Source organism: Podarcis pityusensis, assembly GCF_964106645.2.
Source record: "Podarcis pityusensis genome assembly, chromosome: 5".
Taxonomy (NCBI): Eukaryota; Metazoa; Chordata; class Lepidosauria; order Squamata; family Lacertidae; genus Podarcis; species Podarcis pityusensis.
The window spans coordinates 11,144,502-11,161,236 of record NC_138032.1 but is presented as its reverse complement, the minus strand read 5'-3'; the positions used below and the strand labels follow the sequence as shown (position 1 = coordinate 11,161,236).

At 42.1% G+C, this 16,735-nt stretch overlaps 1 protein-coding gene across 3 annotated transcripts in view; it reads left to right on the top strand.

Annotated features, from left to right (window-relative positions):
• The window catches only part of KCNMB2 (potassium calcium-activated channel subfamily M regulatory beta subunit 2), a 316,176-nt gene that overhangs the window by 104,147 nt on the left and 195,294 nt on the right, over positions 1-16,735 (top strand). The window contains exon 1 of one of the 3 annotated variants that reach the window (XM_081008313.1): positions 1,514-1,947. The exons of the other annotated variants lie outside the window; for them this stretch is intronic. The gene's annotated coding sequence lies outside the window, so the exon portion shown is untranslated. Of the gene's footprint in view, positions 1-1,513; positions 1,948-16,735 lie in introns of those variants that run through there. 3 annotated transcript variants of the gene reach the window in all.

Sequence of the window (16,735 nt, the reverse complement as noted above, 5' to 3'; positions counted from 1 at the left end):
TTATTATTATTATTATTATTATTATTACCCCCACCCATCTGGCTGGGTTTACCTAGCCAGTCTGGACAGCTTTCAGCACATATAAAAACACAATAAAATGTCAAACATTAAAAACTTCCCAATTCAGAGCTGCCTTCAGATGCCTTCAGTTGTGTAGTTCATTATGTCCTTGACATCTGATGAGAAGGCCCTCTGCTTGGTTCCCTGTAACTTCACTTCTCACAGTGAGGGAACTGCCAGAAGACCCTCAGAGGAGGGCCTCAGTGTCCTTAATGGTCCATGAATCTCCCTTTATGGGGGCTGATTAAAAGATGGTTTCAAGAGCTTCTCCAGAATGTTCCAAAAAGGGAAGTGGGGAGAACCATCAGAAGTTTGAGGAAGTACACACGCCTTTCCCAAGTCTGCCAGACTGAAAGGAGGGGCTGATGATTTCTGGGAAGAGGAACAAAAGGAGAAGCTGCTGCCTGAGATAGCAGGGCACAGGATGAGGCAGACATAGAGCAAAGCAGAGGGGAAGAGAGTGATGAGCTGACAGCTGGAAGGCATCTCAGGGGGTTGGTTTGGAGCAGCTCCCTGGGAGGCTGATGTGAGGCAGTGGATTTGGGGCTTGCAGGAGGACTTAAGCTGCTTGGTCCCACCTGGGCTCTGCTTGTCTCTTTGTAAATAAATTACAAAACACCATGATCTCCTCCCCAGTGATCTCTCCTCCAAAGGAAAGCAACATTCTGGGGAACTCTGCACAGTTCAGGAATGTAGGGGCGGATGAACCTGTCAATTTCTGTTTCCGTTTCTCATGCTTCCAGGCTTAAATTCAGATATCCACATTTCTCTAGCAATTTGTGATGTCTTTTTAAAAAATGTCCTCTTGATTATCTGTCAGAATTTTAATACTGTACACATTTCTCATAATACGTACGTTCAACAAATATGCACATGTATCGTAATATGCACATACGCATTTTGCTAGCAATTCCCCCAAATACAGTGTATTTGATACATTATTTTTACTTGCATGTGTATTTTTATGCTTATCCCCCCCCCCCAATATATGCATCACTGCGCACATTCTTTTGTTGTTGCAGCATTATTCGGAGAAGTACAGATTTCAATGGGAAAGTGCACATTGCTTCGAGAAGTGTGACTCAGTTCGTTTCTCCATAAAACGCAAACGAAACGGAATTTCTCCTCCATCCCTACTTAACAATACACAGCAAGGTTGTTTGGGGAACATCCCTTGTCTGGTTTGCCCTGTATAGCTCCCCGTTTCCCCCTTCGAAAGAATTCCGTTTTGCTTGCTTTAAAGTTTTCCCAAATACCTGTCAGGCAGAGAAAATAAGCCTGCCTCATGTTAGTACCAGAATCGTGGGAGAAAGGAGCGCAAGCTTCAGGAGGGGGCTGTTAGAATTATCCTTGCATTTTTATGCAAGGACCCTGTTATAGCGCCGAACAGAAATTGCATGCCTATCCCAAGTCAAAAGAAATCTTACCTCGGGCATACTGCTTTTGTTTTTAATTTCCTTGGCGTGTTAGGTTTGGTCCTTTGGAAGGGAGGGGAACCCCACAACACAAAGCAGCTCGCGCCACGAAATTCCCCAGCCCAAGCGTCTGGCGTGTGTGCCTGTCAAACCCCCGTTGCCCTTCCAAACTATTTCAGACATTTTGAGCAAGGGAGTATTCAGGGAGCGTGAGTTAGCAAGGGGGGTTGTGACATTAATGGTCCGAAAAGGCTTTAAACGTCAGGAGGTAAGGATGACGGCGCTCGACAACTGGTGGCAGGTCAGAGGATTCCTCCAGATTCTGCTTTATTAACAATTAGGGTGGTGTTTCTCCGCCTCCTCTCCCCCCACCCTTCCCTCACCACCACCCCAAAAAACCACAACAACAATAATAACAACTCCGGTGCGTTTGGGCTTTTCCGAGGAAGAGAAGATGTGACAAGTCTGAGAGGTAGGATTTCCGCTTGGGAAACAAAGGCGTCTCTGGCTGCTCCTGAGAGCTGTACTGTATTGTTTCATTTCGGCTGCTTCTGGGAGGAGGGGGGGGGTTCTAAGTGGATTGGGCATGCTGGATGCGGAGTCGGGAGAAAAGAAGGTTTGGGGTGCAGAAGGGGTGTGGAGGGTTCGCTTCTCTTCACGGGAATGGAGGAAGGGGGGGAACCTGCCGGTATTATGAACTGAGTGTGTTTTGGTGAATGGCAGCTGTATTGTCTCGAGAGCGCAACGCTGGTCGTGGAAGTGATGAGAGCATCCTTGTTTTGCTTCCCAAGTTGTACATTCCACACTGTATTTCCCGAAGAGTTTTTTTTTCCTATCTCCCCCTTTTCAATAGAAAGGAATGCACAGAGGTCACAAAGGCAGCACACCGGTCTCTTCTCGGTCATTCCGGCTGGGTTGTTCCTCGGGTTTGGGACAGGAGTTGAGGGTGGAGGGAGCAGGCAGAGGCTATGGGAGGAGAAGGTGGGGCAGGAAATGAGTGGAGGGGGGCGAGAGCCTTGAAAGCGGAGGGGGCGAGGGCTCTGTGCTCTTAGCATGCACACCGAGTCCTCCCATCGCCACCACTGTGCCGAGAGAGAGAGAGAGAGAGAGATAGGGTGAGGGAGAGGGAGAGAGAGATGGGGAGTCTGTTTCTTTGAGTCAAGAGCCATCGAGCATAAACCCCGTTGGAAAGAAGAAGTAACCGGGCAGTTCATCATTTTGTATAATGGCAGGCAGGTTTGGCACAAGTCTGTGGTCAGTGTTCCGGCTGGACAAGAATATTGTGTTCATGCTGAAAGGGGGCCACCTATATTTCACTCGCTCACTCTCAGGGTTCTTTAGAGACAGGGTCAAACAGGGTTTAGCCACAGATCCTGCTTTCAGTGACAGTGTTCTGCCACGCGGTCTTTCAAAACACTAAGACCGCCTCTGACCATCTGCAGAAAGCTTTCCTTCCACTAAAAGAAGAAGAAGGGAGTGGCCATCAATGGCTCTTAATACCCAGTGCCAATCCCGAGGGATGTGATCACTCCTAATAGGTCTGGAAAAAAGGACTGCTTCCTATGTTTTAATGAAGACTTCATCCAGTCAAGACTTTTTGTCTTGGTGATCGTGGGCCAGAGTGTCACTGAAGGAACATAGAATTGTTGGATGATCTAGTCCAACTCCCTACAATGTATGAATCTCAACTAGATCATACATGACAGATGCTCATTCAACCACCACATAAAAACCTCCAAGGAAGGAGAGTCCTTCCAAAGGAGACTGTTCCACTGTTGAACAGCTCTTACTGTCAGAAAGTTCTTCTTGAAGTTTAGTCAGAATCTCATTTCTCATAACTTGAAGCCATTGCTTCAAGTCCTACTCTCCAGAGCAGGAGAAACCAGGCTTGCTCCATCTTCCATGTGACAGCCCTTTAGATAGTCTTCTTAGTCTCCTCTTTTCCAGGGTAGGCTTACCCAGCTTCCTCAACCATTCCTCATAAGGCTTGGTTTCCAGACCCTTAGTCATCTTGGACGCCCTCCTTTGCACATGTTCCAGCTTGTCAATATCCTTCGTAAAATGTGGCACCCAGAACTGGTCACAGTACTCCAGGTCTGGTCTGACCAATGCAGAATAGAGTGGTACTATTACTACCCTTGATCCAGGCACTATACTTCTGTTGATGCAGCCTAGAATAGCATTAGCTTTGTTTTTACTGCTGCATCACACTGTTGACTCATGTTATGCTTATTGTCTACTAAGACTGCTAGATCCTTTTCACATGCACCCCATCTTATATTTGCAGCTGGTTCTTCCTATCTAAGTGTAGAACCTTACATTTGCCCCCACTGATATTCATTTTGTTAGTTTGAGCCCAGTTCTCCAATCTATTAAAATCATTTTGAATCCTGATTCTGTCTTCTGTGGCATTAGCTTGGAGTCATCTGTGAATCTGATGAGCAACTCCTCAATTCCTTCATCCAAGTCATTCATAAAGATGTCGAACAACAGTGGACCCCCCAGACAGTCCCCACTTCACTTTTTTTCCAGTATGATGATGACTGGTTGGTGAGCCCTCTTGAGTTTGGTCAGTCAACAAGCTACAAATCCACCTAAAAGTTACCTTGTCCAGCCCACAGTTTACCAGTTTCTCTGCAAGAATATGGTGGTGGACCTGGCAAAAACCTTCACTGAAATCACTATGTCCACAGCATTTCCCTGTTCCATCAAGCTTGTAGCTCTACCAAAAAAGGAAGGAGATTCCTCTGGCATTACTAGTTTTAGAGAAACCCATGCTGGGTCTTAGTAATCACAGCATCTTTTTCTAAGTGATCACAGACCGATCATTTAATGAGCTCCCCCTCTTCATCCCTGTTGCAGAGAATGAACCACACATTTTAGTAAGATAGGTGGGAAAGTGTTTACTTACATTTCAATGCAGACAGCAGATACATTAAAGTAGTGTGCAGAAAAATACTTCTAAGTTACAGCAAAGTAAAAGTTGGTAGTCATGGCTAACATGGCTGAAATCAAGGGCTTCAGCCATGCATATTTGGTCAGCTTGCAGGCATGGTGGAAAGGGAGAATCTCCTCACAGGCAAAAGGAAGTATAAAGCATTTTCTCCTTTGTTACAGAGTTCCCACCCAAAGCAAGTGACCACACACAGAGTACTCTCTAAGAAGTTCAAGAACTAGCCCTGTGCTTGTCTAGCAAAACATGCACTTCTGATTTAGGCTGCAAACCCCACAAAGATTAGGATAAGACTTTTAGGGGAGGCAAGGCATATGCCTTTACTGTCCATAGACAGGTGAGATTTGGCAAATCAAAAAAGGAAAGAAAAATAACCAAGTAGAGCAGCAGAAGTTTAAATTCTGTATGTTTTATTCTTTATTCTTCCCACCATTGCAAGCTGGGCTGTGTGCTGATGATGATGATGATAATTTAAAACTAGTGATTTTAAAAAATAAAATAACAAAAATGAGTCAATTATTCTATGGGAGTTGATGCAGCAGGTTTGGATCTTTGTCATTTTCCATTTACCCATAGTGAGGAAGGAAATAGGAATATAATGAGCAAATAAATACATAGCACCCATGGATACACATCACTGAGCTATTCGGAATCTCAACCTGGACTGGTGGCTTCCTGTTTGAAACCATCTGAGTCTGCTAAATGTCTCAAATGTTTTGTTGCCAAACAATGAGATCAAGAGCCTAATGAATAGGATGTATTTGGGTATGATAAAATAGTCTGCTGCTGGAAATAAGTATTGGAAAAATATGTGGAAAACTTGAAGTGTACACAAAAAAAGTGTTGCTTTGCTGGGTGGTAATATTATTGTTTTAAGGTTGCAGTCCTATACCCACTTATCTGTCTGGGAGTAAGGCTCATTGAACTTAATGGGTCTTACTTTGGAGTCCCATATAAAATATAGAATTGCCCTGTAAATCTGCTTTTAAGAACACTATTCTGAAACAGGTTGTGTGGTGGCAAGAAGTTCCCATCTCTGTGAAGCCCGGTAGAATGATTGTTTTCATTAAATCTTCATTAGGAGAAGAATTGCTATACCAGGGACAAACCACAGTAATTTGATTTCACTCATCATATCAAATGTTTCCTTTAAGGAGAATTTTATTACATTAGAGGACACTCTAAGTGGGTCGCGGTGTAATTCATTTGGTAACGATGTGTGGGTGACACTTTTATGACAAAAGTGCAAAATTCATTGGGTGAATTAGTGTCAGAATGACACTGGCAACATTAGGCCCAGAATATTAAAAATTGCTTTTCCTAAGGACCATAATTTTTAATGTGGCCTAAATGACACGCATATATATATATATATATATATATACACACACACACACTATATAGCTAGTAGAAGATTTTCCAGTAAGTGTCCCCCTGTAACTTGGGTTTAGGGAGTCTCTTCTCCTTTGCATCTAAAACAAGTGAAAGCAGTCCTTTTAAGAAATATTATGTTGCTTTGGGGTTTTAAAGCTTCCCACCTGTTGCATGCAAATTCCCTGTTTTCACTTGTAAGCTGAGCTGACATGATGACACAGAATGTTCATAAACAGTTCATAAACAGTTCAGCTTCCGAAGGAGAAGAGGTCAGTCATTGAATTTCAACTGTAAATGCAACTGCCGCCAGGGAATCGGAATGTTTATTGAAGTTGGGAAAACCTAACACCTTACTTAACCTTGTTTTCTGTAAGATTTTTTTATTTTATTTTGTACATTCCAGTGTTACTTACATGAATAAGTTGTTTGTAGTGAGATGAGGCTTTTGCTAGGAAGACAAAGAAGGGGGAGGGGTGCCGTAAATAAATGGTTTTGGCTGCCAGTGCCACACTGTCTAGTATTGAATAGCCTCAAATGTGTACTTTGCATTTATTCTCAGCAAAGTATATGTGAGGGATGGACACACACCGGAATGTAAATAACAAAAACATCTAGTCTGCCAGATCGATGATGTTTTCTCTGTGCCTGGTGCATATTGGAAAATTCAAAAATGTTTGCTTAGCTCTGGTTTAAGCAAACATCTCTGTATCTTTGGGATGTGAGGTCTAGATGAAAAAGGTTTATAAAATTTTAAACAGGGAGAGAACAGATAATGGGGGGGGGGATTCTTCCTTTTTATAAAAAATAGTACTATTACCCTGCTTGAAAGCTCTTCTGTCTTGTCCAGCTGCCACTGCGAACTAATCTGATTCAGCAGGGGGAGTTTGCATGTTCATATTGACTTGGTTAATACAGTTCTTGAAGAAATGTAATGTCTTGCATGCAGAAGGTCTTGAGATGCCAGGGATGGAACCTGGGACCTTCTACATGTTTTGGTTTTTTTTTTTTAGTTTTATTTATTTATTAACGTTCTTATGTTACATCGGTAAACATTATCATATTACATCACAAGGTTTATTATAGTATAATTTTCAGCATGTATACAAAGTTTATATACAAGGTTTGTATACCTAAAGAAAAGAAACAAGGACAAAAAACTATTCCAAAATCATATATGTACCAACACTTTGGCCTTCCTGTCTATCCCATTGTATATTCCTTTTTTTACAAATGAATGTACTCTTATTATTGTATATTTCTTTACATTTTATCTAATACATTCCTATATCAATATGTACCCTTGGTCTTATTTCTCAACTCAGTCTCTCTCCAACTTCAATCGAATGCTAACATAGATAGCGGAGCTTTACTATATTTTTGAACAGATATCTTATATCTATCCCACTTTTCCATAAATTTTTGTTTTGAATTGCCTCTCAGGCTATTTGTCAACGGCGCCATTTCAGCAAATTCTTGTAGCTTGTTATGCCAATCCGTTATTGTTGGGGCTTCTTCCTTCCACCCCTTTGCCACCAAAGTCCAAGCTGCAGCCATTGCGTATAAAAATACCTCCCTAAAGGCATTCGGGATGTCCCTGCCAACAATACTTAACAGAAACCTGGGACCTTCTGCATGCAGCCCTTGCCATCTTGTGTTATGCCATGTGATTCATTTATATCTTCAGAAGTTTATTGGTACCATCTTCAAGCCCCCTGTTTCTTTAACCTGCATACAGATAGGTCTGTTGCTTCTTATCTGTTTTGGGAATTCTTTGAGAAATTGTTCTGGATATACTCATCCGGATTATAGGCCACTCATGACTTTCAAATAGCAATAAATTGTTGTTGCTTTGCTCCATTGCCCATGTTCTTATTGCTGCAGATGAACAATTTTGTGTGCTAGTTGTAAGGCTAGTAAAAAGAGGGCTTCACCATTGATCTTATTATCTCATTGGGATTTAATGGCCAGGGAAGCATTTAGGTTTCAAAACAAAAAACAGACAACCTTCGGGAATGAACTGCATTCAAGTCCTGATCATGCTTGTGTAAAGAAGATTGCGTTCATTTTACAAACTGCTATGTTTCATCATTGCTTTGCCGTTCATGTGTGTGGTCCGTTACAAAACGTAAAGGATCACACACTGGCCCAGGGCATTTGCAGCCTAAAATTCGATAGGAGACAACACAGGATTTGTTGAAATTTTGAACATGCCCAAACTAAAAATGTGTCAAACACCCATAGACCTGTCTGCTCCTCCTTAGAAATTTTGCGTTGCAATGCATCTGCAAAGAACATTTCAACAATTTTCAGAAAATCTGCCCAGACACTATTTGCTTACAGCAGGCTCACAGGCCCCACTTCCGCCTTGCACAAGCACCCCCTCCCCCTCCCATATCCAAAACCAGTTCCTCATTCATAAAAGGGAAAGCAGCGGTCTTGGACCAGATCAGAGTTCATAGCCCAATCCCATAGTTACTGTATGAACATACAGTTTTGGTCTGCAAATTTATCTTTCTTCCTTCGATCATACAAATAATGATAATGTTCTACCAGATCTAGTTGCAAAGTCTGTAAACTCTCACTGATTCATTTAATATTGTAATTCATCTTCATTGTTATATATTGGCCATGTCGTTAGCTGAAAACGAGGGAGCTGCCCATCTTAGCAGCAGGTAGGAGGAGTGAGCTCATGAAAGGAATCATCTTTTCCAAGAACCCCAAAGGATGGGGGTGGATACAATAGATTCCTGTGCAATTCAAAGTACTTATTTTTAGTATGTTAGGGTTGCCATACGTACACAATTTCCCAGACATTATTGGGATTCGGCCGTTGGCAACAGTGTCCAATCGGGAAAATCCAGACATATGGCAGCCCATGTTGGAAGTGTAGATTTCAGCAAATTTACTTCAAAATAGTTCAAAGCTCAACAACTTTTGTGTCCGGATTTTCACTTTTTGAAATATGGCAACCCTATAGTACGTGCCCTAAGGGACATATTTTGCCCCCATGCAATGGGTCCTCCTTCTGCCACATGGGAATAAGGCTTGTCCATGATCATTCCAGATTTTGCTCTCCTCACAACCAAGCATGGAACCAATTAGGTCCCAACATTGGAAATCCCCCCCCCCAAAAAAAAAATCTTGTAGGGGGTGTGCAAAAATTTTGGTGTCCCATTCATCTTTATTCTCTCTCTCTCTCTCTCTCTCTCTCTCTCTCTCTCACACACACACACACACACACACACACACAAGAGCCAGTGTGGTGTAGTGGTTAAGAGCAGTAGACTCGTAATCTGGTGAACCGGGTTGGCATCTCCACTCCTCTACATGCAGCTACTGGGTGACCTTGGGCCAGTCACACTTCTCTGAAGTCTCTCAGCCCCACTCACCTCACAGAGTGTTTGTTGTGGGGGAGGAAGGGAAAGGAGAATGTTAGCCACTTTGAGACTCCTTTGGGTAGTGATAAAGTGGGATATCTTCTTCTTTATATGCAGCTATTTCATTAAAAAAGCAAAGCAGTTTACAAAAATAATACATAAAATCATGTATTAAAACCATATAAAAAAAGACAACAATTAATCATTGTGGAAATGTGTATTCTCAATTGCCTGCACAGGCCTGGTGGAACAGAAAAGTTTTCAGCAGTTTCTAGTCATTGAAACAGAAAGCACCTGCTGTCATCACAGCAGCACATGTTTTAAGGAGATGCTGAGAATCCAGGCACAAGCTCTGAAAGTTTCCTGCAGCCCACAGACCCCCACCCCTCACAGAGAGAGATGCAGTCTTAGATTCAAGCCCACGGCTGTCTGCACAACACTGGTTATTTATATGCATAGCCCATGGTGGGATAAATTCAGGGGAGAGCAGTGGCTCACAATAGGGACCACTCCCTGATGGACGAACAGACAGGGAACAGAGGAGGCTCTCACACAGGCAGTCAAGGTACGTGTCTTTATTAGTAAGAGCTAATAAAGCTGCAGGAACGCTGGTGGTGCTGTGGTCTAAACCACTGAGCCTCTTGGGCTTGCCAATCAGAAGGTTGGCGGTTCGAATCCCCATGACAGGGTGAGCTCCCATTGCTTGGTCCCAGCTCCTGTCAACCTAGCAGTTCGAAAACAAAACAGTGCAAGTAGATAAATACAGTGGTACTTCTAGCTACAAACTTACTGTATTTTTCGCTCCATAAGACGCACCTAGTTTTCGGAGGAGAAAAACAAGAAAAAATTATTCTGAATCGCAGAAGCCAGAACAGCAAGAAGGATCACTACGCTGCATTCGCCCCATAAGACGCACACACATTTCCCCTTACTTTTTAGGAGGGAAAAGGTGCGTCTTATAGAGCGAAAAATACGGGGGTCCGTTCTTAACCTGAAACTGTTAACTAGAGGCGTGCTATTGCTAATGGGGCCTCTTACGATTTCTGTTCTCATCCTGGGGCAAAGTTCTCAACTCAAGGTAACTCTTCCAGGTTAGCAGCGTTTGTAACATGAAGCATTTGTAACCTGAGGCGTTTGTGACTCAAGGTACCACTGTAGGTACCGCTGCGGCAGGAAGGTAAACAGCGTTTCCGTGCGCTCTGGTTTCCGTCACCATGTTCCATTGCGCCAGAAGCAGTTTAGTCATGCTGGCCACATGACCCGGAAAGCTGTCTGTGGACAAACGCCAGCTCCCTTGGCCTGAAAGTGAGATGAGTGCCACAACCCCATAGTCGCCTTTGACTGGACTTAACCATCCAGAGGTCCTTTACCTTTTTTTTTAGCTTTAATAAAGCTGCAATGTGCAACAGCAGGGCGCCTCTGGGCTAATGCTCCAAAGAGTGAGAGCACCTTTACAGCAAAATCCAGCAGATTACATACTTTTGCTTACAGCAGGCTCACAAACCCTCCTTGCACAAGCACCCGTTCCCCCTTGCATATCCAAGACCAGTTCCTCCTTGCAACTCATTCTGTGTTCTGTAGCCTGACCTGTCTCTGACCAGATCTGCGGTTATCAGTAGTTGCTGTTTCAGCTGCCCACACATTTCCTATGGCCTATTAGGAGTTGTTTTTCACTTCAGACCCCTGCGTTCACTCCCTGGTCATGTACTTTATAAAATGGTTACCCAAACTATAAATGGTGTTCCTTATGCTAAGGTGAATACTGACTGGCTTATATCTCCGTCTTCTCCTAACACCATCTTTGGCTGCCATCTTTTGGTTGGCAAGAACGTTTGCGTATGAAATGTGAGCCAGTTGCATCACCTTCACAGTGACTAACCTGATACCCACGGCAGCCTTTTCTTCTCCCAAAGATGTCCTGCAAGTGCAAAATAAATAAAACATCAAAAGGTGCACAGCCAAATTGAATAATTTCCACTGAATTTGTGGAAGGTCTAAAATAAAGATACACAAAATTAATATCAACAACAGCAACAAGTCCCTAAGCAATCCTCCAGTCTAAGTGTCTGTTCAGCAGCCTCTGCTTTTGTGGTTGGAGTCAGTCCGGGCCCCTCTCTCCCAAGCCAGGTGGGAAAAGGCCTGCAAGGCAGGGAGCAGGTCTTCCAGGACTCACAGCCAAGATGGTCTCTGGCCTCTTCAGCAGTCTCAGCTTTTGTAGTTGGAGTCAGTCAGGGCCCCACTGATATTCCAGTATATACCAGAGTTCCAGTACTATCAGAGGAAGATTGAGGAGGTTCCCTCTCCATTTTCCTGCAAGATTTTATACACCTCTATCGCGTCCCTCTTACTTGCAATTTTCCAAAACTTTTCTCTTTGTTTTTCTGTAACCTCTGTGCAAAGCACAGGCACTTGTTGTTAATTATGTGGCAATCAGCAACACAATATAATCCTTCACAGTCCACAGTGCTACTGTGAGTTATTCTTGGAATAGCTCATGGAAGATAACTTTTTTTCTCAGGGAGGGGGAAACCCTGGCCTTTGAAGGACAGAGAAGAATGTGTCTGAAAAGGCAAGTGCCTTCTCTATAGAGGGGGAGAAATCAGTTGTCAAAATGTCATGCTGTTTTGACTTTGTAACAAATGAGGAAGAAGTTTATAAAGTCCAAGGATGGGGATATGTTTAACTTTGATTTACATTTCCTCGTGATTTTCTGCACTGCAGCCATGGGGAAATATAAAATTAAATACCCCCAGCCCTTCTTCTTCAGTACAGCAGGTAAATTTAAGCTGCTTGTAAATCCTCTGAGAGCAGACTGCAGCAGTCTGCTGGGTGTATAAGGGATACAGCCGTTTCTCAGGTAACCTGGTCCTGAACTGTATAGCGACTTATATGTTAGTATCAACACCTTGAACTTCACCTGGTAGCAGGTTGGCAGCCAGTGCGAATCCTTCAAGGCAGGTATTATTTGCTGGCAGTAGTTTGCCCCCACAAGCACTATTTAAGATCTTGCACTTTCTGAACCAATACATGAAAGAGCCATCCTTCAAAATTTGAACTTCTCCAAATTTTGCAATGCAACTTTCCAACCAAGTACAGTGGTACCTCGGGTTAAGTACTTAATTCGTTCCGGAGGTCTGTTCTTAACCTGAAACTGTTCTTAACCTGAAACACCACTTTAGCTAATGGGGCCTCCTGCTGCCGCCACACCACCGGAGAACGATTTCTGTTCTCATTCTGAAGCAAAGTTCTTAACCCGAGTTACTATTTCTGGGTTAGCAGAGTCTGTAACCTGAAGCATATGTAACCCGAGGTACCACTGTAATGTGTAGAAAAATGGTTTCTATAAAGGAAAATTGCTTTGCAACGTGGTGTATATTAGGCAAAATTGCCAAACAAAAATGTGTATATTTAGGAGAGATTTGCACAAAAATGAATGTGAAATTTCATGAGTTCTCTTTTTAAAAAAATTGCAAACCAATGCAAAAATGTTGAGAACTGAACTTTAGGATTTGGAAAATGAGAAACAGGGAGAGAAAGCAAAATTGGCAGACTCACCCTTCTTTAGTGAGACCTTATCATTGATCTTCTAAAAAGCCATGTTATGCTGAGACATGCCAGTGGTCCATCTAGTTCAATACTGTTTATGCCTACACTAGGAGTAGTTCTCCATGATTTCAAAAAGGCATGTTTCCTAGCCCTACCTCCAGATGCTGGGGGTTGAACCTAGAACTTCCTACAGGCAAATCATGTGCTCTACCACTGATCTATGTGTTTCCCACAAAGGAAGGTCCCAAAGTGAAGCTCTGTAATGGTGGACAAGTATTTCTGACATACAGTTTGCCCACTCAATATCGACTCTGCAATGTGCAGCTGAAAAAGAGCCCAAGGTACATTCTAAAAGGCATACTTGGTTCACATGGAAGGATAACTGCAACTTTTGTCTTAACCCCTCAGTCAGATCCCTTAGCTGGTACTTCACCCTGGAAAAGGCCCAGCCATGTGATAACCTACATTCTTCTCCTCTGCCCTAAGAGCTTTCCAACAACTCACAAAGGAGCTCCAGTTCTGCATTGGAGCACACGGGATTTCCTTGAGATCCTCAAATGTAACTAAGTTTGATGAGCAGATTTCTCAGGCCCTAGTTCAGATTCTTTTTTCTCTTGTGCTGACAGTGGTTCTTCCTTTTTCTTCCCCTTCTCTCCCCCCCCCTTCCCCCAATCTCACTCCTTGCCTTTATAAAAATAGGGAGATTTTTCTCTTCCATTGCCTATAATTAAGGTTTCATTCGTCCATTCCCATTTCCAATCCCAACAAAAATTATATATCACGAAAATTGGCATCTTAGAAGTAAAGCAAAAGGAGGGAAAAGACGATAGACGGGCATGCTTGAACTATCCAGCTGTTCTGCCAATCATCCCATGCAGTTAAACGACTCATTCTCCCTATGGAAAGTCTTCATATTTGTGTTAAAGGAAACAATAGATCATGCAGAAAAGAATCAAAGCCATCACATGCTGTCACCTTGAGAAATTCATATTTTTCTTGCCATTAAAACGTGGCTCTTTTCTGTTTAAATTACTGTTTTGTTTTGTTTTGTTTTGTTTTGTTTTGTTTGTAGGCAATGGTGCTTTGGACATCACAAGGAATCAAGGATGTCCCTGATATTACAAAACAGATCAAATGCTACTTACTATCATTGTGTCTGGATATCTGTATTCTCTGCTTTGCGTTTCTCCTTTGACCATTGCTCATTATTATATTTGACCACCAGTGATTACCCGGGGGTGGGGGGAGAGAGACTACACCTATGGCTAGCTGAAACAATGGCTCATAATCAATGAATGCCAACTCTGATTCCAACTAAATATCAGGAATAACTTTCAGACAGCAAGATGTGTCTGATAGAGGAACCGTCTCCCTTGGGAGGTTGTGGACTCTCCTTCACTGGAGATTTTAAAGCAGAAGTTGGATGGTCATCTGTCATGGATGCTCTGGTGAGATTCCTGCCTTGCAGGGGGGCTGGACTTGATGACCCTCAAGGTCTCTTCCAACTCTACAATTCTATGATTCTATGACTAAGCTCAGAGATGATATGCTTCTGAATTGTTGGGGATCACAAGTGAGCAGAGTGCTGTTGTGCTCTGCCTAATGGTAGATCCAGCCTCATACGTTTGTCACAATCTCACCCTCAAGTTGGAAGAACATGCATGCCCTTTCTCTTGCTGTATAGCAATTTGACTGGCAGAGGAGAAATCTGCACCTAGGTACAGTGGTACCTCGGGTTACAGACGCTTCAGGTTACAGACGCTTCAGGTTACAGACTCCGCTAACCCAGAAATAGTACCTCGGGTTAAGAACTTTGCTTCAGGATGAGAACAGAAATCGTGCGGCGGCAGTGGCAGGGCGGCGGCGGAAGCGGGAGGCCCCATTAGCTAAAGTGGTACCTCAGGTTAAGAACAGTTTCAGGTTAAGAACAGACCTCCAGAACGAATTAAGTTCTTAAAAGCCGCCCTTGAAAAGGATAAAAAAACCAAAGGATTTGACAAAAAAACCTGGAGAAGGATATTTTATATAACAATCAAAAGACACTTTCTAAAATGTACAAACTACTTTTGAATTGGCAAAGAAAGGAGGAAGATATCAAAGAAATTACAGTAAAATGGGAGAGGGACCTGGGTCATACGATCAAACCCAATATTTGGAACAAATTATGGACTAAAAATATAAAATTCACGGCTTGTTTCCTTATAAGGGAAAATCTTATGAAAATAGGTGGTACCTGACCCCTGTAAAACTTGCAAAAATAAATAAATCAAACAATAACAAGTGCTGGCGATGTAAGGAACAGATAGGAACATACTACCATATGTGGTGGTCCTGTCTAGAGATACAAAGATTTTGGAACATGATTTATGAAGAGATAAAGAGATTGATAAAAACTACATTTAGCAAGAAACCGGAAGAATTTTTACTAGGAATGGTTTCAGATAATATTCCCAAAAACAAAACGTCAGCAGCAAGGGTTATAGTGGCAAAACACTGGAAAGATAAAAATACACCCACTAAAGAGGAATGGGTAGTCAAATTGTGCAAGTACTTGGAGCTCGCAAAGCTGACAGATGCAATAAGAGATAAACCTAAAAAATTGGTGAAAGAAGAATGGGAATGTTTAAATAATTATTAGGGGATAAGGGCTCAGTAAGAAAGATCTGGCTATGTTTGGAATGATACCGCATAGAGAAATGCTCCCTGATACCAAGATGAGGGATTCCTTTGGAATGCAGATAGAGAGAATTGATAAGAATAATGATCTGTTGTGAGCTTGACGGAAGTGTACAATAGATGAGCCTTCCTGCTTTGACTCATCTTTCTTTTTCCTTTTCTTTTTCTTTTTCCCCCTATTTTTCTTTTTTCTTTTCTTTTATCTTCCCCATAGTTGCTTATGTTCTGTGTCATGTACTTTGATATTTTTTGTAGTTGTTTTTTTCATTACTATTAAGGAATTTTCCTTTGTAATTTTGGTTGTCTATATTTATATGTACCTGTTTAAAGCAAAAAGAAAAGAAAAGAAAAGAAAAGAACAGAGCTCCAGAACGAATTAACTTCTTAAGCTGAGATACCACTGTATCCAGAAGCAAGTCCACTATCCCTGGCCTGTCTCTGACACACTGTGGGAAAAGAAAACATGATCTAGGAGCAGAGGAGGTGTTGAATAACCAAAGGCAAAACGCAATTCAAGCAATATAACTCTAAATTGTAATAGAGGGAAGTGAGTATACAGCATAGATACTCCCATAATATACCTTAACATTTATTGTCCCTTGGAAGTGTGTGGATGATTCTATTTGCTGCATAAATGGCTTCTGGATCTAAACTTAATAATGTCTTACTGCATTCTGTCCTATATATGAAATGCTGCATCAAATCTATTTTCTTTTTAAGTGTCTTAAATGACTGAGTCACTTGCATTTTCATGGAATTGTTTGCTTTTCTCATCTGTAACTTCAATGGTAGGCAAGTCAGAGTTTCTGCCCTATATTTGTTCATTCCCTGCCTCTTTATCTATCCTTCTATATCTTGATTCTAAAACTACATTGATATTTGTTGTCTCTTTGAGCTTGTGTGTGTTGGGAATTCCACTTAGGAATTCATATTGGCAATGACCATAATCCATAGGGACGTTCTCCTGAAAAAGATTTATTGAACTGCACGACTAAAGCAACTTCGTTTTCTTGCAGAGCTCTGGTTCATTTCAATTGAGTCTGTGCAAGGGAATTTGCTGGTGGGTTTTGCCCAGTCCCTACACAGCTCCCTCTAAAAGCAAACCCAACTGCTGACTGCCAACAAGATTGTAATAATAATAATAATAATAATAATAATAATAATAATTAATAATAATTCTATTATTTATACCTGGCCCATCGGGCTGGGTTGTCCCAGCCATTCTGGGCAGCTTCCAACACATATAGAAACATAATAAAACTTCAGATGTTAGAAACTTCCTGATACAAGGCTGCCTTCAGGTGTCTTCTAAAGGTTGTTTAGTTATTGCCTTG